Consider the following 21,686-nt stretch of genomic DNA (forward strand, 5'->3'; position numbering starts at 1 on the left):
CGGACATTTGTCAAGTGATGAATAACCTTTCCAAATAAAGCACAATCAAATTTGCACACATGAATTGATTCATATCCCAGCCCTAGGTCACGTAGTCTTTTATTAGCTTCATAGTAGAAGGCAGGTAGCTTCACACCATTCGGAAATGCTTCATTTAATAGTTCAAGCAACATATCAAAGGATTTGTCGCTCCAACGATTAAGTACCTTAATGTGCATAAGTTTCACTAAAAAATTAAATGAAGTGAACTCTAGACATCCTGGATATAACTCCTCCTCTATTTCAAGAAATATTCCACTTATTTTATTGAACTCATCTTGCTCGTTTGATTCTCTTCTACATTCTTCAAACATTGGCCCATGTAGATCATGAATCATCTCTACCATCTCATCATCCATAGTATCTCTAACTCCAATGTTTTCTCTAAGATTTACATTCTCTTCTCTACATTCACTTACATTGGAAAACGTTGCACCTCGAAACCTCGAATTAGACCTTAAAAATGGAGAAAGATCAACAGTATCTCTATGAAATATCAATCGCTTATAAGTCGGGAACATACCATATTTATACAAATGACGTTCTATGACGTCTAATCTATTCCAATTGACATTCAAACAATTTGAACAAGGACATCTTGTTCTTTTCTCTTTGTCTAAATGATTATTTGTAATTTCGATAAAGTTAGCAACACCATCAGAATATTCACTAGAAGCTCGATCTTTTAAATTTATCCAACTTCGATCCATAATAAGTACAACACTTAAAGTACCTAAGTTAGAAATCCAGGTGTTAGAATTAAAGCCATATGTAAATTTCTTAATAATCAAGTATAAAATCACACATTCGAAAGAACATAATTGAAGCCAATCTAAACTCACAACTTCATTCCTAGAAGTGAAAACCCAATAACAAAAAATAAAAATAATAACAATAACAACAATAATAAAAATTTCATTGAAGCTAATTATGTTATTGATCAAAGAAGAATCTAAACTCACAATAAAAATTATATTGTTGTTGTTGTATTAACAACAACAATCTAAACTCACAACTTCATTCCTAGAAGTGAAAATACAATAACAAAACAAATATTCAATGAGACATTACTTAATTCTAATTAACAAAACAAATATTCAACCAAACATTACTTAAATCTAAACATTAATCAAGACTATGCAAACACTACAAGGATAAAACCCAATCTCAAAACTAATTAAGAGAATAAATATTCAACAAATCAAAATCCAAATACACTGCTCTAAAAATTTTAAAAATTAAGAATCTCATTGGAATGTCTTGGGTTGCCGTAGGTGTGGAGCAGAAGTGTTTAAGGAAGTTCGAGTAGAATCATCGCGAGAAGTAGCTTTCAGGACCGTTCGAGGTTGTTGGCCGTCGGGTGGTTCGTGCATCTGGCAGTCGGCGTAGTTCGTACAGTTGGCAGTCGACGTGGTTCGTGCAGCTGGCAGTCGACGTGGTTCATGCAGCTGGCAGTTGATGTGGTTCGTGCAATTGGCTGTCGGCATGCTTCGCGTGGTTTATTCGTCGTGGTTGGGTGTGGTTTGTTCGTCGTGGTTTGTTCGGCGTGGCCGTAGAAGCATCTTCATGCAGATTTGTTCTGCGTGCTTCGCCGTCGGCCACCTCAGTTCGTGCAGATGGATAGTACTGCCATGGAGGAGAGGAGGTCGAGATGGAAAGTTTTTCGGGTTGGGTAATGGGTAGGGGAAAGGGTTTTTTTTAATTGTAAGGGGTAAGGGAAATGGTTTTTTTTAATTAAAATTGTTTGATGAAAAAAAGAGGAGGGAAATAAGGAAGGGAATTTTTTAGACTTTTGGCAACATCTATTGTTGTTGCTAAAGCTATCACATTTTTAGTGACATTATTATTATGTTGCTAATTCTTTTAGTGACGCAAATTTAAAATGTGTCGCTAATAATGATCTTTTGTGACATTTTTTTTGCATTGCTATAAATGACCTTTTACTGACAAAAATTTGTCATGTCACTAAAAATTTGTCACTGAGTAACAATTTTCTTGTAGTGTTAAAAAGGGCAACGAAAATGAGAATTCTAAATACCCTTTAGCACTTGCAGTTCGTTTTGTCAGGCAAGGACATCCTTGAGAATTCGCGAGTCTGCTACGGATCCTTCCTAACCGGCGAGGACATATACAAAATTCCCTTTGATATCGCAGATGCCGAGTAGATTAGTTGCAATTTCCTCCTTTCGCATTTTGAACATAGGACAATCTGCTGCGGGCACATTCACCTTTATGTACGTCCCATCCAATGCCCCAAGGAAATTCTGTAGGTTTAGACAAAGAGGCTTACATTACTATAACGTATTGATACGTGAAAAACTTACCACATATACTACGCCGACCTCAAAACACTTCCAACGTTGATCAGTGCAGTTATTTATTATCGGGATAGGTTTCTTGTTAACTCGTCGTATAGTCTTAGGATAGCCAACAAGATGAGGTTAAAATGTCACGAAACTATCTCTTCGAATAGTACAAATTCCCGTTGAGTTACGTTATTCTTTACGTCATGCACAAGGACATGCAAGAACATAGCAACCATTTCCTCAACATCGACAATTTCTATTGACGAAAGACCGGCTACAGTCCTATGTATGTGGCATAAAATTGCGAATGTTCGACTGTGCATGCGGATGCTTTCGCAACATATAAAATTAGACTCGTGTATCATCCAAAAGTACGCAAGCTGCCTAATTCTATGCCTTGTATCGTAGGGTGTCTGTGTGAGATGCTTATTGTCGTTCATTAGTGCCTCCAACATTAGGAGCATTTGACGTTGAGCCATTGTGAATGCAGTTAGGACTCCAAGAGGGGTTTGTTGATCCATGTGAAATTACCTAAACTGTCCTAAAAAATATATTGCTAAGTATGTAATTACAATGCTCATATACAATGCACATAAAGTTAGTATATGGAAGATACGAAGTATTCCAAAACAAATACTGTGAAAACATGGCAACACATGTTTACGTAATGTATGAAAAAAAAACTATTTGTTGTTTAGTACATATAAAGTGCTTCTTGTTTACTTCTAGTCATTGAGTTTACGATAATTGAAAAAACCCTTCGCGAAAACAAATACCTTTTTTCATTACTATTTTGAACATTATATGAAAAGGTATATTAAATTGAGTTTCCAATTAAATTACATACAAAAATACGGGTTAGATTTGTATAAAAAGTTATACAATTAAGTTTGATAATGAATGCAATATTTTATTCGTATTAAAGAAATTACAATGAAACGAACGGTGAAAATATTTTTTGTACGCATGTGGAAATAGCTGAATTTAGTGAATCATGAAGTTTAGGGTTACAAGTATAAAGATATTAAAATAACAAATTGGAGTTCAATTTGAAAACGTGTTTTAAACAAATTAAAATTTTGAAAATGTGAACATTCATTTTACATTGTTTCATGGTATGAAATAATTAGAAAGAACTAACATGTGTAGACTTTATGAAATTTTTCTTGTTAAGAAATTCAAATTTTATTTCATTGACTTTGTAACATAGTATGACCCATTATTTACATCTTTCAAATGATAATGGTAAGGAGTGATGTAAATTGGTATTTATTATGGAAAATAGGATTTTACGTTAATTAATTTTAGATATACATTACTCGATTATTGTGTTATAGATACCTTCAATATTGTTACGCTAATTTCATTCATAGTAATTAAATGCATAATATGAAGATACTAGTTTTAGAAAAACATATATTGATCGTACATATTAAAAAAATAGGTAAAGAAGATTTTGATAGTAAATAGTTCTTATACTGAAGCATAATAACAATGTTGAACAAAATCTGCACTAACAGATTTATACAAAACCAGGTAAAAAGAAAATAAAAAAACAAAAATTGAAGTTTGTAACAATATAAAATAAATTATGATCATAAGTGTACCTGACCATAAAATATGAAAATAACAAAATCATGCCTACAAATGGCCATTATAATAGTACCTCTTAAAAGAGTATACTCATGAACGGGGATGTCCTGCATAAGATAAACACCATTGTTAAGATTTGTACATAAGACATGATATGGAAGAAAAAAATGGAAAGAATAGTACGTATACATACCTTCTATGACGACCAATAGGACCCGAAATGAACAATAAATGAGTAAAGCCATTAATAATTAGCATGGAAGGGATAAGAAAATGCAATTTTATTTTAAATTGGTAGCCTCAGAGTTTTGAAATCCATTCAAAATAATGAATGAAATTTCATAGTAGTAGAAACATCAATGGGAATGGAAATAACACAGATAAGATAGACGAATAAACAGAACACGCGTAAATAGAAAATAACAAACAAGAGGATGGACAATGCTAATATATTAAAAACATCCAAGTGAGAAAGGAGGACAGAAGCATATAAGGAGAACATGAATACAATAGAGGAAAACATGATACATACACACTAGAAGAAAATTGGGCTTTAATGTCAGTTGGAAAAAATGAATACAGATCTTTAACGTCGGTTTTAAAAAAGCGGATCTTTAATGTTAGTTTTAAACCAACATCAAAGATGAGGATTAATGTCAGTTTTAAACCGACATTCAAGACCCATTTTTTTAAAATCAACATTAAAGATATATTAAAGATAATAATTATAATTTATTTTAGAGTTTTATATATATAAAGATATATTTAGGGTTTCATTTGTCAAAATTTCAAACCCTCAAATAAACCATCTCTCACGCTTCTCCCTCTCCATTTCCCTTTCCCTTCCCATTTCCTTCATCTCGCACGTCTCTCCCACTCCCTTTCCCTTTCCCTTCCCTTTTCCTTCATCTTCTTCAGTCGCAAGCACATCCTGCGCCAACACTTCGCCCTACCGTCAAACGTTTATCCGCCAGTCGCAAAATATCGGATTGCTGCTGGAAATGGTCTATCCCTCACGTCGAATGTTCAAATTGCGAATGACTAAGCTCTATCCAATGCTAGTGTTCTGAGAGAGCCAAGGACCCATGGACCGAAAAAATATGCCACGGTTCATCTTAAGAAATGCACCAAAACCTTCCCTAAGCGAAGATAACTTTGGTGGCTCTTCATCTAACGACAATTCTATAGGACTCCTAAATCCACTTGAACTATAATGTGGAGAGTGTTCGAAGTCACTCTCGTTAAAGTCTCATTCTCTCATTAAATGTTCTGACTCCGTGATGTTTGCAAGAATTTTTGCATTCCTTCTATTTCTCACGAACTGGTGCCCCTCCTCTTATACTTTTTCAGCAACATAAATGGAAGAAAATCAAAATCATCATTTTGATTTTCAGAAGCAAACTCCATATCAACCCCTTCAAAATCTCGCAGTGGTTAGATCGAGATGGATGATTTCCTGGGTAAAATAGATCTCACCAAAGTCATCTCCTCATGTCTCGAGTGTAGATTTTGTGGCAGTGATCCAAGAATACCAGAATACTTAAATGAAGCATGATCAGTTTCAGGCAATAGCGACACAGATGGTGGTGTATGGTAAGAGCACACTAATTGATTGTGCTTAACTTTTTTTTTAGTGTTTCCATTTCTCTCTTCTCACCGACATTTGTATACACGGGTTGATTTTTTGCAAGAAATTATGTGGTAAGATTTTATATCTAGTGTATTTTTTTTCACTGTGACAATTGACATTTGTATATTTTCTTTACAATTGAAATCATTAATATTGCACTTTTATCCCATATTGCATTAGAGGATCATTAAAGCTTTTACCAATTGGTTGAAGTTTTCATGATTTTCATAGCATCTAAATCAAATGATTTTTAAGATTGATTTGTAACTGGGACACCACCAAAACCCACCAATGGAAAAAGTAATAATTGGGAGGTTTGATTGATGTGATTTTTCTCTCTTCATAGGTATTTATTTGGTAACCCTCTAATTCTTTTATAGATTTAGTGAATATATATTTTGTTTTTCCTTCCATTAATGGAAAATATTTCATTGATTTTTCCTTGAAATATTTAACCCTATATGATAGTATATTCATTTGTAACTGTGAAATATGCTTCTTTTGCCTCTTGCATGAATATTCACAATAAAGAGGGAGGTCTTATGGGTTCAAATTCATATTTATAGTACCCTTAAGTGGGATTTCTATAGATGCTTGGTAGGAAACTAAAATTGGGTTTGGTGTGAGTTAATTTGTTCGAAAGTCATTCTTGGTTGCTTTGCATTTATATATATATATATATATATATATTAGACATAATGGCAACGAAAAGAGAGAACATAAAAAAAAACACAATTCCGTAATATATTCTTGTTGATCCTTGTTTGCTTTCAAGTTGCATTGAGTTTTACGAACTTATTCAAGTTTCCTATTTAATACCAAACATATTTATTCAAAATGGTGCGATAGAAGAGGAAATTGGTTTAGTGATGATGAATGATATATTTTCACTACAAATGAGTATTTGAATGCCTTTTAACTTTCTTCTTCTTCTTTATGTAATCAATTTTTGTTGGCATAAATGGTGCTCAAGACCTCACTTCCTCGGCAAATACATATTGTAAAAAGGTTCTCAAGTTTGTTTGTTTGTTTGTTTTCAGTTTCTATGTTTATCATTGTTGTACATACAGTAGTAATAGTCTTGAGGTTCAGTTTATCAGTGGGGAAGAAAGCTCTCTTGGTTGGGGATAAGACAAAGCTAGGAAATGAAAGAGTGGCAGGTCAATATTCTACTCAATCAAATGAGGGCTGCAGTGAGTGGGAGCATATTTGTGCATTTTCTTTGATTGTGATAATTGAGATGTTTAATTGTTTACCTTTTTGTTCCTTACTTTATGCTCTATCACATTGGTGATTTTTTCTTCCCTGTTATATGTTTCGCAGATTTGTGACATGGTTACAATTGCAAGGTATTTGAACGTGACATTTATCTTACTTCTACCTTAATCAGGTTAGTTTTCTCTCCTCCACCTGCTCTGAATGTGAGAAAATGCGAAAAGGTTTACATGGAAGATTACACTTCTCTTTTATCCTTTGGCCTTGCTTCCGACGATACTTCTTCTCTGGTACTTCTCTTTTTTCCCTAATCTCTCCATCACAAAATTATTTTTCTCTATGAGATTTTTTGAATTCGAATTTTCGAACAGGAGAAGCTCTACGAAAAAACTATTACAGTTGCAGAGCAGGAAATGGTGGAGGAGAAGGCTGATTAGATACTCTCCAAAGCTCATACTTCTAATGTTGCTTTTCTTGTTGTTGGCGACGTTTTTTAGTACGAAGTTTTCGATTTTCCCCCTATTTTGATATTGAAGATTTTTGTGATTTTGGATGATTCTACTATGATCTCAATTCTATCAATGTTTAAATTGCAAATTAAGAACTTTAAAAAATCCTCCATTACAATTTCTATTTTAAAACAATTAAAGTTTCACAATTCTTCAAATGCTTGGATTGATGTTTATTAGATAGAATTGCAAAAATCAAATTTTTATTGAAACTCTAAGTTGATTTTAAATAAGATCAAGTGAAAAATAGCGATCTAATTGAAAGCTCAGGCTTAATGTCATTGAATGTCTCATTATTGGAGATTTGGAGACCTTTTTCTACTATGAAGATGTTTGCAATGGAATTTTCTTTTGAGCTAAATATTTTTCTTCCTCTACATACTGTGTCATAATACAGAGCTACTATCCACTCTGATCTGGTAGTTCGAGCAAAGAGTTTGGGGATTGAAGTCAGAGTGGTGTACAATGCATATGTGATGAATATTATTGGAATTTGTGGATTATAATTATATTGCTATGAGGAAACGATTTCAATACCATTTTTTATTGAAACGTGGAAACCGAGTAGCTCCTACGAGAAGATTCAGAAAAACCGTGGACTTGGTTTGCACACACTCTGCTTGTTAGGTAGGAATTAGGATTTTGTTCCTAATGATTCAAATAGAAAAATTATGACTCAACATGAAAAATATTGTTGAAGTTAAGCTAATCCCATAGTTGTGAAATATCATGTTCTGTAAACCTTTTTTTTTTCCAATATTTAGAGAATGACATAATTTAGGCTTTGTTTATGTTTAAGTCATGATGTTTGTTTCGTCTGTAGTGATGCCGACTTGCCAACAAGTCAATTTTCTGAATTTTAAAGTAGCTTTAGTTTTAATATTGTGTTCTCTTTTATAGTATTGATTTAGTTGTGCATTTGGCTGAAGGTTAAAGACTGAGAAGGTTGAAGGTTGAAGCGAGTGACATTAGTAATATTGTGTAGATAGCTAGGCAATCGTTGAAGGTTGAAGATTTTCAAGGCGTTTAAGATTTCTTATTTAAGTCTTGTATTAGGATCTTGTTTCATGTACTACTGTAGATAAACACAATATTAAGATTTCATTTTGTGTATACAAATGTAAAAGACAAATATTACAGTTTTCTAAAATAATATTAATTTTATTGATTTGTTGGAGTGAGAAAAAATATTTATCTACACTGACCCAATGTCTGTTTTGTAAAAAATGAACAATAATGCAACAATTAAATAAAAATAAATTTGTAAAAATGGACCCAAAAATAAGGCTTCAATGTCGGTTATAAACTGACATTGTTGGCCTCTTTAATGTTGGTTTTAAAATGACATCAAAGCAACCGACATTAAAGGGTTTCAATAACACTATCAAAGATGTCGGTTGAAAATCGACATTAAAGCATTAAAGAGGATATAATCAAAGCCCAAAAATGAAGAAGATAATTAAACCAGAATTAGAGGACAAAAGAAAGAACAACATTAAACAGGACATAATCAAAGGCCAAAACAATTGCACAGGAAAAAAATTCAGATATTGTCAAATTGTACTCATCATCATCTTTCATTCGAAAAAAAAAGTTTACAAAACAGAAAATATACCTCCCTACCATGCCGCAAGCTCACCGAATGCCACAAAAAATGGGTGTGGCATGTAGTATCCATCCAAAATCAGTGAAGGCAAAGAGAAATCGGCAATGGAAACACCCACCGGCAAATCGGCAAGTGGAGTGGCAAGTCAAGTTTAAATTTTGTAAACCCAACATGTGATTGACGATTTTGGAGGCAGGGAATACTCCTCACCGGTCAACAAAACCCAACAACCGAAAACCCAAACGAATTTGGAGGTGAAACCTTACGGCCAAGCCTTCAACAAATTCGTGAAGGGTTTTAGAGAGTGAGACAAAAGGTGAACAGAGATGTAGATATGGTAAGCCCACGGGCAAATCGACAAGCCCATTAAAAGTTTTGTAAGCCCAACATGCATGTGGATAGACTACATCGAGCCAACATGTGGGTTGAGGATTTTGGATTTCGGAGGCAAGGAATACTCCCCACCGGTGAACGAAACCTTAAGCCGAAAACCAAAACGAATTTGGAGGCGAAACCTTTCGGTCAAGCCTTCAACAAATTCGTGAAGGATTTCAGAGAGTGAGAGAGAAGGTGAACAGAGATGTAGATATGGTAACCGCGTCGTGTAAAGGGAAAAACGAAAATACGGAGAAGAAGAACAAGAATAACATCGAAAATCGAAGGGGGTTTAAGTCGCCCGACGCAATACACACCGATTTCAACTCGAAATCGAAGAGAAACATGGAGAAGAAGAAGATGAAAGAAGAAGCACACAAGTAGGGTTCGACGATTGAAGAGAAATCGAAAAGGCAACAAGGGTTGAAGGGATGGGTGAAGACGCGTTGAATGGGGAAGTGGAGAGGTAGACCTTTCGGTAGACTAAAAAGAGAAAGAGGGTGAAGATGCGTTGAATGGGAAAATGGAGGGAGGGCAAAATTGGGTTTAGGGAAACCCTAAAACTAGGGTTTCCATAACCCTAGTAGCAAATGCGAGTTAGGGTTACTTAACCCTAACCCCACAGTGATAATCCGCCGTCTAAATGCCCCCTATAGTTTTAATGTGTATCATATTAATATACATATTAAATTTTAACATATAGTTTTAATATGAATTATATAAATTTTATATTATAATTTATCACCATACATTATATTAATTCCCAAAGTAAATTTGAACATTTCAAATTACAACCAATATAAATAAATCTCATTTCCCTTTACGAGCTAGGAAGGGGACCTAATGGACCTACAGATCAGAAGTTACAACGATATGAGATTAACTAATGAATCAATACTTCTTAACTGTGTGTACACTTCACTAAAGACTCAGAGTTGAACTCTTTCAGTGTAGATATATTTATATGTCCATAGATATAACCAATAATAGTAAGTTAGTCCTTCAAGTGTTTGTAACACCAGTTGGGTCAAATTACCGTTTTACCCCTTAATTACTTCTAGTCCTTAAATACCATTGCTTCTCTAATGAACAACTTGTTTATGGTCCAACCACTAAACAGAAATCTCTCTCATACCATTGAGAGGGTAGCGCCCTTTGTTCAAGCCTTGAAGACACCATTTAAAGGAACACTCATCTAATTATCCTAAAGTCTGGAAGGTGTGAATTTCATCTTGTGTGATTATGTTCCCAGCTCCACACTCGATCTTGTCCCTAAAATGATAAGCATATTGAGTTGATAATCTGACCACTCTCACCTATACAAATGAAAGGACAATCCCTCGTGAACAGAAGTTCATAATACATTCAGGATTAAGACTGAGTTATCTAGGCCATTCTAATGAACTAGAAACCTAACTAATTACTGAAGTTACATCTAAAAGGTTAGTATTTCATAGTCCGATCTTATGCAAAATCATTCCATAGGGTACCCCCTCACTCGCATGTCACCTACACGAATGCATTGGATTATTACATTTGTATCAAATACAAAGTGAGTTGTATCCATAGTATTACCAGGATAAGGTACCCAACCTTATTCCTATACTATAGACCCTTTAAGTTGTATCTTGAACATTGATCATTGTATGTCTCTACATACTATTCAAAACTCATCAAACAACTTAGGATGTTAGTTTAGTGGATATTTTAGGTTATTAAGACAAAACTAATAATATAATCAATAACACTCATTGAAATTTTAATAAGATTATTTTATTAATAACGGTCAATGAATTACATTTATTATCTACGATTTTTAGAACATAAAACCCAACATGTTCTGCAAAAGAAAAAAGGGGCAAGTAAGTCTGACGACATATTTTAATAAGAAAGAATACGTGAAGAAAAAAAAGTATCGTGTAATTCCAATGGGTCCTTGACTATTTCAAGCTCAAGTATATGGATCAATGCAGGTTTCGGAAATAGCATCTCTTACTAAGAGATGCTATTTCTGAAGCGTGTATTAATCTTGTGGTGTTACCACCTCAAAATCGAGATGCAACAAGAAATCGATGAGCGACATGATAGAGTTCCCTAGACCTTTTTAGGGCCATCTCTATGTGAACCAAATTGAGATACAGTAAAAATTCGATGAGTCGCATGCTAAAGTTTTCTAGACCTTTCTGGGGTCATCTCTACATGATCCAAACCGAGATGCAGGAGGAAGTCGAGGAATGGCATGATAGAGTTGCCAAAACCCTTATAGGATCATCTCTACATGAATCAAACCGAGATGCAGTAAAGTCAAGGAGTGACATGATTGAGTTGCCTAGACGTTTCTATGGTCATCTCTATGTGTGAACAAATCCACGATATAGCGCAGTCAAGGAGTGGTAAGATATAGTTGCCTAAACCTTTCTAATGCCATCTCTATGTAAACCAATCCATGATGCAGCAGAATCAAAGGGTCGCATGATAGAGTTGCCTAGACCTTTCTCGAGTCATCTCTATGTGAACCAATTCATGATGAAAGTCCTTCTTAATGTCATTTATATGTGCTTGCATGACCTTCAAAGTAGGCTTGTAAATGGGTTGGGTTTGGTTAGGGAGATTTTTAGGACTAACCCGAATTTTTAGATCGGTCAAATTGACAACCCAAATGACCCAAATAAGATCTTCAACCCAACTAAACTCAACCCTCAAAATTCTGATTGGGTTGAGTTAGGTTGTCAGGTTATTTATTTCTTTTCTTTTCTTTTTTGAAGTATATTATTTATTAACTTAAAATACTTAAATTTGTCTACAACACATTTTAAATAAAATTTCATAAAACTCAAATGAAACTCAAACGTTAAATATCAAAATTCAACATATCTATTACAAACTTCAAAGAAACTTTATATTAATATGCACGAATTATAATATTTATAAGTTATAATATATATTTTATTAATCTTAGAAACTCGGAGTGGGTTGGGTCAATCCAAATTTTAGAAATGTAACTCAAACCCAACCCAACCCAAAATAAATTTAACTCAACCCAACTCTTACAATTTGGGTTGTCGAGTTATTTAAACACTTCTATTTCAAAGAATGGCTGCGGAAAAAAAAGACAAATAGAATGGTTAGAACTACGACAAGTTCCTTTTAATTTGGTGCAATTACCAGATATTAAACCAGTAAAAAAAATGGTCAAACTTAAAGTTAGAGGAGTAAGAAAAAAAATTATTATAAGATAAATAAAACAAAAGAAAAAATAATAACAACATTTTACTTTTGTTAAAAAAAAAGGCTTCAATTGACAAAGTGTAAAAAAACCAAGAAGTCACTTTTAAATAACAAGCGTTAAAAGAAATTAAAAAAAGAAAAAATAAAAAAAGAAAAGAAAAGAAAAAATATATTTTAGAACAGTTTTGAAAAGAAAAGAAACTAAAAAATGTAAAAGAAAAGGAAATAATGGTAAAAAAAATAGGGCTTTTTCTTTTTAATATAACAATTCACTAAAATAATTACATTCTATGTAACATTTTAGAAGCTCAACAAAAGTCTAAGCCCAATCACGTGTAATTACAAAATGTCCTTTCAATTTCAGACGAATAGCCTTCATGTTTTTTTTTGTTTTCATTTGTGCCTCTTCTTTCCTTTAAGATAAATAAAGATAGAACATTATCATTATCTATCTCATTCCATTCTAACAAATAATTTCAATACAATGCAATGCTAATTCAACACATATTTTCATGCTGTCGCAATCTCCGGATAGATAGTGATAGACCACTATCTCTGTCTATCTGGGTCTATTCCAGATAGACAGTGATAGTTTTATCTCTATCTATCTGATTCCTTTCTAACAAATAATTCCAATTCAATATATTGTTAATTCAATACATGTATTTGCATGCTATTTATCCGGAATAGATAGTGATAGACCACTATTTCTATCTATCTATTCTAACAAGTAATCTCAATTGAATACAACTATAGAAATAGACATTATATTGTATATATAAAATGAAAACAAAATTATGTAAGAAAGTAAATTAACTATCCAATAGTAATAGAAAGAAATGGACTTTTATCTTTGTCTATCTCTATACACAATTCATTATAGAAGACAAATAAGAAGATATATAGACAGAGATATACATCTAGAGTTCTATTTCTGTTTATCTTCATCCACGATTCATTATAAAAGACAAATAACAAGAGATAGACAGAGATATACATCTAGAGTTCTTCTTCTGTCTATCTCTATCCACATTTCATTATAAAAGAAGAAAAAATAGATGATGATCCTAATCACAATGTAAGAATATAGTTAGAATGTTTATCTATCACATATAGACAAAAATAGATGTTTATCTCCGTCTATCTCTATCCACAATTCACTAATGGTAAATAATATAACTTTTTAGATAATATAAATAAAAGAAAATTAATAAGCGTAAATAAATATATTTGAGATAAACATAGCCTTTATAAGCTGAAAAAGAAAAGACACAAAGAAAGAAAGAAAAAGAACCTAAACCCATTTTCGAGCATTAACTTTTTGAAAAAATTCAAAAAAAAAATAAAATAAAAAAGGAGCACATAGTGGACTCAAATCTTATGATCAATCATGAATGAAGTGATCTCTTGAAGTTCAAATCTCGATCACATCCACACGTTTCGAAGTGTTCAACGTATTCACCGGATGAGGAACAAAACCCAGAAAGGATGACCAAAAATATGTCCGAAGCTTGAAGAAATAAAACACCACCATCAATTGAAATATGGATGCAACCACGACAATTCATTAAGTAGTTCAAATAGTTTTCAGAAATTAAAAAAAAAAAAAAAAATCAAAGCTGAAAGCTAAAGACAAAGAACAAAAAAAAAGAGAATGTGAAGCAAAAAAAAAAAAAAAAGTCTAAGGAGGACGAACCAAGAATGAAATTTTCAACCTCTTCCTCCTTATTTATATATAATTGAAAGGTATCAAATCACAATCCGTGCGCATTACAGTTTTTCAATAAACGTGCAAGTCTTTAGGTGGTTGAGATGTGTTTGAGTTGAAATTGTTATTCTTGGGCCAATTTCATTTTTTATTTTTATTTTTATTTTTTTCTTTTTCTTTAGTTCAAGTTAAAAAAAAAAAAAAAAAACCTAAAATTCTTCCACCAGTTTATAAATTCAGAAATTCCACCCATTTGGTAAGTTTAAAAAAACCATCTTACCTCTACGAAAAAAATGAGGACATGCACAAATCTTTATATAAATGGGAGTTTAATTCAAAGCCATAACAAATATTTGGATTGAATTTTTTTACCAGAGATCAAACTTTTTCGAGGACAACATATGGCATTTTCTAAGTTTCATGCCAAATTAAAACTAGAATATAATTGAAACAATATTCCAAATTTAAGCCAAGATTCGAGGTTCCAACTGTAGATTTGAGATTTTTCTATGGATTATTTGTTCTTGTCGCATATTGTGGGAAGTTGAATTAAGTTGTTTATCTGTCTAAGAAAAATGGGAACACATTAAAGTGAAGTTGTTCTATTAATTTTGGAATTTATTAATTGGAGAAATAAAAAAGAAAATGGAAATATATATATTTGTTAAGTAATTAAAATAGGAAAAGGAAAATATTAATAAAAAGGATTAAAAGAAAAAGAAAAGGTGGGAAAAGAACATTAAACACAAAACCATTTGGAGCATTTCTCCGCCGCTCAAGTCAATCTCCATTTCATTTTCACCCAATTTTTAGACGAAGCTCAAGGGGAAACCTGAGGAAGAAGAAGAAGAAAAGGGCTCGAATGAGATGAAGAAGGGTTGAAGAAAGAGGCAACCATGACAAAAGCTTAGTATAATCTGCACATCTTTGAATTTTAATTCGGTTTCAGCAACATAAGAGCAATTAAAAGGTGAGGTTTTTTTTTTTTACTTTTGAATGTTTACTCATTTTATAACAATTTTTTTCAAGAAGCTTGAGCAAATTCTGATATTAAGTTAATGAATTTCGAAGAGGAAAACAAGTCTTTATGTGAATTCATGAAGTCTCTGGTCTTTTTAGTATCCCATAGTGTACAAATTGAATTAGAAGCTCTATTGGGTATAGTTGGAAAGCTTATTAAATTTCCTGTAACTTTTATGAAGAACTCATAAGCAAAAAGTGAGAGAAAGTAGGTTTAATTTCATAAGTAAATCAAAGGTTAGCAGAAGACACGAATTTGAAATAACTGTGTTTCGGGAGATTTCTGTAACAATTGATTGGGAATCTCGTTTGTATTCCTTCAAGTAAGTTGTAGAAGATTCTAAAATAAAGAATTTGATATAAAGTACATTAATTTTAGTATGAAGTTATGGGTGTTTGAAGTTAGGTTGTTGAATCTAAAAAATTCTGGGAAAAGTATAAAATGTTCTTTTATTTTTAAAGTTTAAAATTGATGAGTCTTATCTTTTGTGCAAATCTTAAGTTTAATATAGAAAAACAAGACTATTTAAGATTTTGATGCTCAATTTTGGTTTATATTGAAAGGATGAAAGACCTTACACAACGAAAAAACTAGAGAAGACCATCAACTCACTTTAATTGAAAAGTTAAAAATACCAAATACATTGACAAATAATAGAAACAAATTTCCTATAGGCTAAGCAGGCTTCTAAAAAAATGATACAGAGAAGAAAGAAATAAGGCACTTACGTCGTTGATGACTTTGTATCTACTAAAACTCCAAATTGAGGCATCACCACCACTTGAAACATTTATATTCTCTGAGTTAGAGATTGGTTTGTGGGAACCAATTGGAAGGGAATTTTTTTTTAAATAGAAAATTTCTTTTTGAAATTTTCTCGAGATCTTCCAGAACTGTTATGAGATGTTACCTTGCTATCTCCCTCTTCTTTAAAGAAAGAGGAAGAAAGTAGAGAGAGAGAAAATAGGAACGTGGGAAATCCACCCACGTTCCCTATTAATTTAGAACTTATATTAAATTAATATAAATATTAAAAACATTAAATAATTAATTAAATCATATTTAATTAATATTTCATTTAAATCATATTAAAATGAATATCTCTCAGATAACATATAGTTTTAATTTATTTAAATCAAATTAAACTAAAATATTAACTAATTCTCTAATTAATTAATTACTAAATTAAATATCTTATATATACTTTAATCCAAATTTAAATCATATTCAAATATAAATTTCTCTTATAACCTATAGCTTTAATGTGTATCATATACATATTAAACTTTAACTTATAGTTTTAATATGAATTTAATTCACATTAAATTAATATTTGAACTCATTCACATATTTTATCTCACATAAATTTATTTTAAATCATATCAAAAATTAAATTTATATAATATAGATTAATTAAAATATAAATTTTATATTATAATGTATCACCATACATTATATTAATTCCCAAAGTAAATTTGCTACGATTCTTCCCATTGCACTAGGCTTTCCCCGCTTCGTGGGCATGTACCGGAAAAATCATTGATACAGTATATTAATTCTGAAAAGTAAATTTGAATATTTCAAACTACAACCAATATAAATAAATCTCATTACCCTTTACAAACTAGGAACGTGACCTAATGGACCTACAGATCAAAAGTCTATGACGATATGAGATTAATTGGTTAAACCATTAACCACAATAATCAATATTCGTTAACTGTGTGTATCCACTAAAGACTCACAACTGAACTTTTCTCACTGTAGATATATTTCTATGTTCATGGATATAAATCAATACCAGTAAGTTAGTCTTTCATAAGTGTTCGTAACACCAGTTGGGTCGAATTGTCGTTTTACCTTTGGGTTACTTCTGGCCCTTAAATACCAATGCTCCTTTAATGAACAACTTGTTTATGGTCCAACCACTAAACAGAAACCCCTCTAGTGCCATAGAGAGGGTAGGACCCTTTGTTCAAGTCGCGGAGACACCATTTAAGGGAACACTTATCTACTTAAAGTCAGAAAGGAGTGAATTCCATCTTGTGTGATTATGTTTCCAACTCCCCACATGGTCTTGTCTCTAAAACGATAAGCATATTGAGTCGAAATCTAGCCACTCTCACCCATACAAATCAAAGGAAAATCCCTTGCGAACAAGAGTTCATAATACACTCAGGATTAAGATTAAGTTACCTAGGTCATTCTAATGAAATTGAAACCTAACTAGCTAATGAATATACATCTAGCTAGTGGTTAGTATTTTGTGGTCCGATCTTATGCAAACTAATTGCATAGGATACTCTTACTCGCATGTCAACTACATGAACGTGTTGGATTATTGAGTTTGTATCAAATACAAAGTGAGTTGTATCTATAGTGTTACTAGGATAAGGTACCCAACATTGTTCTTATACTATAGACCCTTTAAGTTGTATCTCGAACATTGATCCATGTATGTCTCTACATACTATTCATAACTCATCAACAACTTAGAATGTTAGTTTATTGGATTTAGATTATTAAGATAAAACTAATAATATAATCAATAACACTAATTGAAATTATGACAATACACTTTATTAATAACGGTCAATGGATTATTATATTTATTATCTACGAGTTTTAGGACATAAAACCCAACATGTGTGATAGGCCAAGAGGAAATAGGTCGAGTTTACAAACTAGGAAACTAACCCAAGGCTGTGAGTGACAAAACATATTACAAAAGTGATTTCTAAACTATTATTTATGATTAAATGTTTTATATGCTTGATTATGAGTTTATGAATAATACATGATTTGTATGAATCGTTTCGAGCATAAATTTTGAGCATAGATTTCCCAATAAAATTTATATGTGAGCACGTGATTATTGACTTTGTGAAAATTAGTTGAAACGATATCATTTTAAGCAAAGTATGTATTAGCAAGTATTGTTTATAGATTGTTAGTTTTCCATGAACAAGTTGAGTAAGCTTGAGTTTTACGAAAGATAAAGATAAGCAGACATGTTTTAATGTTTTCATATGGCTTTCTGAAATTTCTATTAACTGCATGGTGAGATATTAAGCCCGAGGTTATATGGTACCATGTGCACACAGGTTAGATTCTATTGTTGACATTGAGTGTACTCTGTGACAACGATGTGGTTGCGAGTGTTGGGCTGGCCTCACTACGAGAAAGATGATGGAAGTGCTGGACGAGTCCCACTACATCATACATCTAATAAATGTTGGTTGTATTGGGCATGTCCAACACAACATAGATTTGTCATGTTAGTTAAAATGTTTAATATACTTGATATTTTTTGCTAGGTTTTAATGACCTACTTGTTGAGTATTTGAGAAAGTTGTTATCGTTGCACTTTTATATTCAACGCTTTGATTAAACAGATTTATATGTTTAAGGTTTATCATGTGCTCAGATTTCCATATTAATAATTTTAAATTTAGTCACTCACTAGGCTTATAGCTCATCTTTTCAAAATATTTTTTTCACATTCTGGGTAGAGATCGAGCTCTCTGTGTCTGATAAGCTGCCATAGTAGGCTAAAAGCTCCCAAATCGATTCCAGTACAAGGGTGGAGTTGTACATCAAGTTTTTTTTATTATGTTGAAAATGTCTATACAAGAATTAGACAGTTTATAGTTTGTGTAAGCTCTAGGTGTTGTGGTTGTGTAAAAATCCTAGTTAGATATGTTGTTTTAGTTATGATGACTCTATCAGGTTTATTTTCCAAAAGTGAGTTATTTTAGGGTTGTACTTCTTATATGTTTATGGGTTATCTAGGTTCTGCTATGTTGTGTTGCATGTTAAGTATTTTCTATATAAGATTAGCATATTTATCAAGTTCAAGGGTTTTGCAGAGTCGGCAGGTATCGTTAGAGGAGAATGATGTCAGTCGACATGTATCTTTTGGGCTAAGCTAGCTGGTAGTTCAGGAGGGGGTGTGATACCAACAAATGTTATCTCAATGTCAAAACTTTATATAGCATCATTCAAGTTTTGCCTCAAGTGAAAATATGGTCGCACTCCAAGCTTCATCTAATCAAAGTTAAATCTCGTTAAAATGAAAATTATACTTCAAATCAAAGTAGAAGAAAAAAAAACTTGTGAAGTCAAAATCATACTTTGATTTCAAATTATCTTCTTCAAGATTCACTCACCCATACACATGTCTAAATCTCAAAAAGGGACATTTGTTGAATGAGAAATTTTGGTCAATTAGATTTCGCCACGTTGTTAAAACGAAAGTCGAGATCGTTGTGAAAATTATACTTTGAATTGGTTTAGGTAATTTAAATCTTTTCTCAATTCAAGCCCATGATAGAAAATTGGGCCAAATAAAATAATGCAATCCAAGCCCAAGCCCAAGCCAATAAACAAAATGTGCCCAAATCCAAGTTCAAAGAAAATAGGCCTAAGCCCACCTAAAGCCTATGAAAATTTTTTATAAATAGAGACCTTGTCGTTCATTGGGACTATATTTTGTTGAATGAAGAATTAAAGATCTGAAGAATTAAAGATTCAAACTTCTAAAGCTCTTAAGACATGAAAGTTCTTATCAACCTCGATATTACCATCGTCTGAAAGATTGAAGACTTGGAATATTAAACATTCCTTCAATTTTAGAAGATTGAAGCTTGAAATTTACTTGTAGCCACAACTTCTTGAATATCGAAGAGCAAGAAGTTCTAAGTTTTAATTTATATTCGAGAGAAAGCATTAAAAGAGTAAATATTAGAGATTGTATCCACTATTGTCACACCCCCTCTCGGATACACCTACTCTCAACCTAAGAGACAATGTGAAGTCAACAGATATTGCTTTCCTTCTTAACAACACCGGTTGACCCTTAACCTCTAACCTTCAAACGAAATGCAAGCGAAAGTTAACACACATACTTAAACACAAACTGTAGTGCAACTCATTTATTAAATAAACTTTACACAAATTTTATGCATATATACATTAACCCATATCTACATGAAAACATACTCCAATTACAACCATCTCTAACTTAAGTCCGGTACAACTGAAAGACCAAAAGTATAAAACTTTAAATAACAAGACACGTATAAAAGAAAAGACAAAACCCTCCAGCATGATAAACAGTAGTGAATCAAGCTCCGACAACACAATATCTACCTGGAAAGTAGAAAATATTTTGGAGTGTATGAGTTAAACAAGCCTAATGAGTGATAGGTTTTAAAACAACATTTCATAAACAGTAAACATAAACAATAACATGAAAACTTTAACTTGATAAACATTTAGAAAACAGTAAACCAAATCCTTGCTTTTCCAAATCATAACCAAGAATCTATTCATCAGAGGTTATAGAGTAAACTCAATATCAACTCCAATTCTTAGAGACAGACATCCTCAATCTCTATTCCTGAGAGGTAAGTGTCCTTAACTTTGATCTTGGAGATAAGTGTTCTTATCTCAAATTCCTTGGTGCCCCTTAACCTAACCCAAAAGTCTATTTGAGATATCTTGGATTAGATAAAACATGAGTAAACCCATATGCCTTGAAAACATTGCATCAAACCTTTAAAGAAACATTTTCTGTTAATCAACCTTAACCATTATGATGCCTTGATAAACTCATTTTCTTATTAGCCTTAAATATTTCTCAATAATCATGCTTGAATAAACATTTTAATGAAATCACATGCTTTGAAAATCATTAGTAAATCAGATAACTTAAACATTAACTTAAATCATACTTAAAACAATAGCTTTAAGAAAATGATTCGAAAACACTTTATAAACTCATTTTCTACTCATAGATACAAGCTTTAGGTCCTTGGTCTATAAATTTGCCTGATCTCTTCTTCCCCTAAAATAATGGTTATTAAGTCCAATTAATTTCATTTGACCATGATAATATCAAAAATTAACTTAGAAATCCTAAAAACCACAAAAATGACCCAAAAACACCCTTTGACATAGGCTAGTGCGCATACATGGGCGAAAGGGGCATAGCACCGCAGCAAAGCTTGCGCAGTTTGGCCACATGCTAACCTCACGCACAGGGCATGCCACACGCCTCATACGGCTGCTTGCCTGACGCATCGTGCACCTCCTTGCCCACGCAACGCTTACCTTGTGTATAGGTTGTGCGCCTACCACGAGCCATCATGCATGCTACTAACCTCTTTTAGTCTAATAATTATGCCCACCTCGCCTACCAATGCCTGTCACCCAATCAGCCTCTAACACTTTCCATGTGAAACCCCAAATTTCTATGACCTTTGGGACATGTTAAGCTTTGGTAGAAGAAAGAGAAACTTTAAAAGATTTGGTTCCAAAGTCAGTTTTGTTTGGAGTTTAAGTTTAAAAGAGATTTGATAGTGTCATTTAAATATGTCTTGGTAAGTGGGAAAGAGAAAAAAGAAGGAAAATGATGAGAAGGTTGAGGAAAAGTTGGTTGTTAGCCGATGTAAG

The 21,686-nt window shown here is 32.5% G+C and overlaps 3 long non-coding RNA genes across 8 annotated transcripts; 2 read left to right on the forward strand and 1 right to left on the reverse strand.

Annotated features, from left to right (window-relative positions):
- Positions 1–4,729: 4,729 nt before the first annotated feature.
- LOC103486114 (uncharacterized) lies at positions 4,730–8,460 on the forward strand. 6 transcript variants are annotated; one of them, XR_007822823.1, is made up of 5 exons: positions 4,730–5,531; positions 6,542–6,576; positions 6,661–6,761; positions 6,892–7,279; positions 7,690–8,460. It is a non-coding gene; the product is annotated as an uncharacterized LOC103486114 (long non-coding RNA). The 6 variants fall into 6 exon arrangements; XR_007822826.1 differs by having other exon boundaries at positions 6,669–6,761; XR_007822824.1 differs by lacking the exon at positions 6,542–6,576.
- Positions 8,461–14,806: 6,346 nt separating this feature from the next.
- On the reverse strand, positions 14,807–16,184 carry LOC107990565 (uncharacterized). The gene is made up of 2 exons (XR_001762211.2): positions 15,959–16,184; positions 14,807–15,041 (listed from the first exon to the last, which is right to left on the reverse strand). It is a non-coding gene; the product is annotated as an uncharacterized LOC107990565 (long non-coding RNA).
- On the forward strand, positions 15,035–18,688 carry LOC103486113 (uncharacterized). Its single transcript, XR_537015.3, has 2 exons — positions 15,035–15,179; positions 18,335–18,688. It is a non-coding gene; the product is annotated as an uncharacterized LOC103486113 (long non-coding RNA).
- The last annotated feature ends 2,998 nt before the right edge of the window (positions 18,689–21,686 follow it).

This window comes from Cucumis melo, chromosome 8, assembly GCF_025177605.1.
Source record: "Cucumis melo cultivar AY chromosome 8, USDA_Cmelo_AY_1.0, whole genome shotgun sequence".
In the NCBI taxonomy this organism is placed as follows: Eukaryota; Viridiplantae; Streptophyta; class Magnoliopsida; order Cucurbitales; family Cucurbitaceae; genus Cucumis; species Cucumis melo.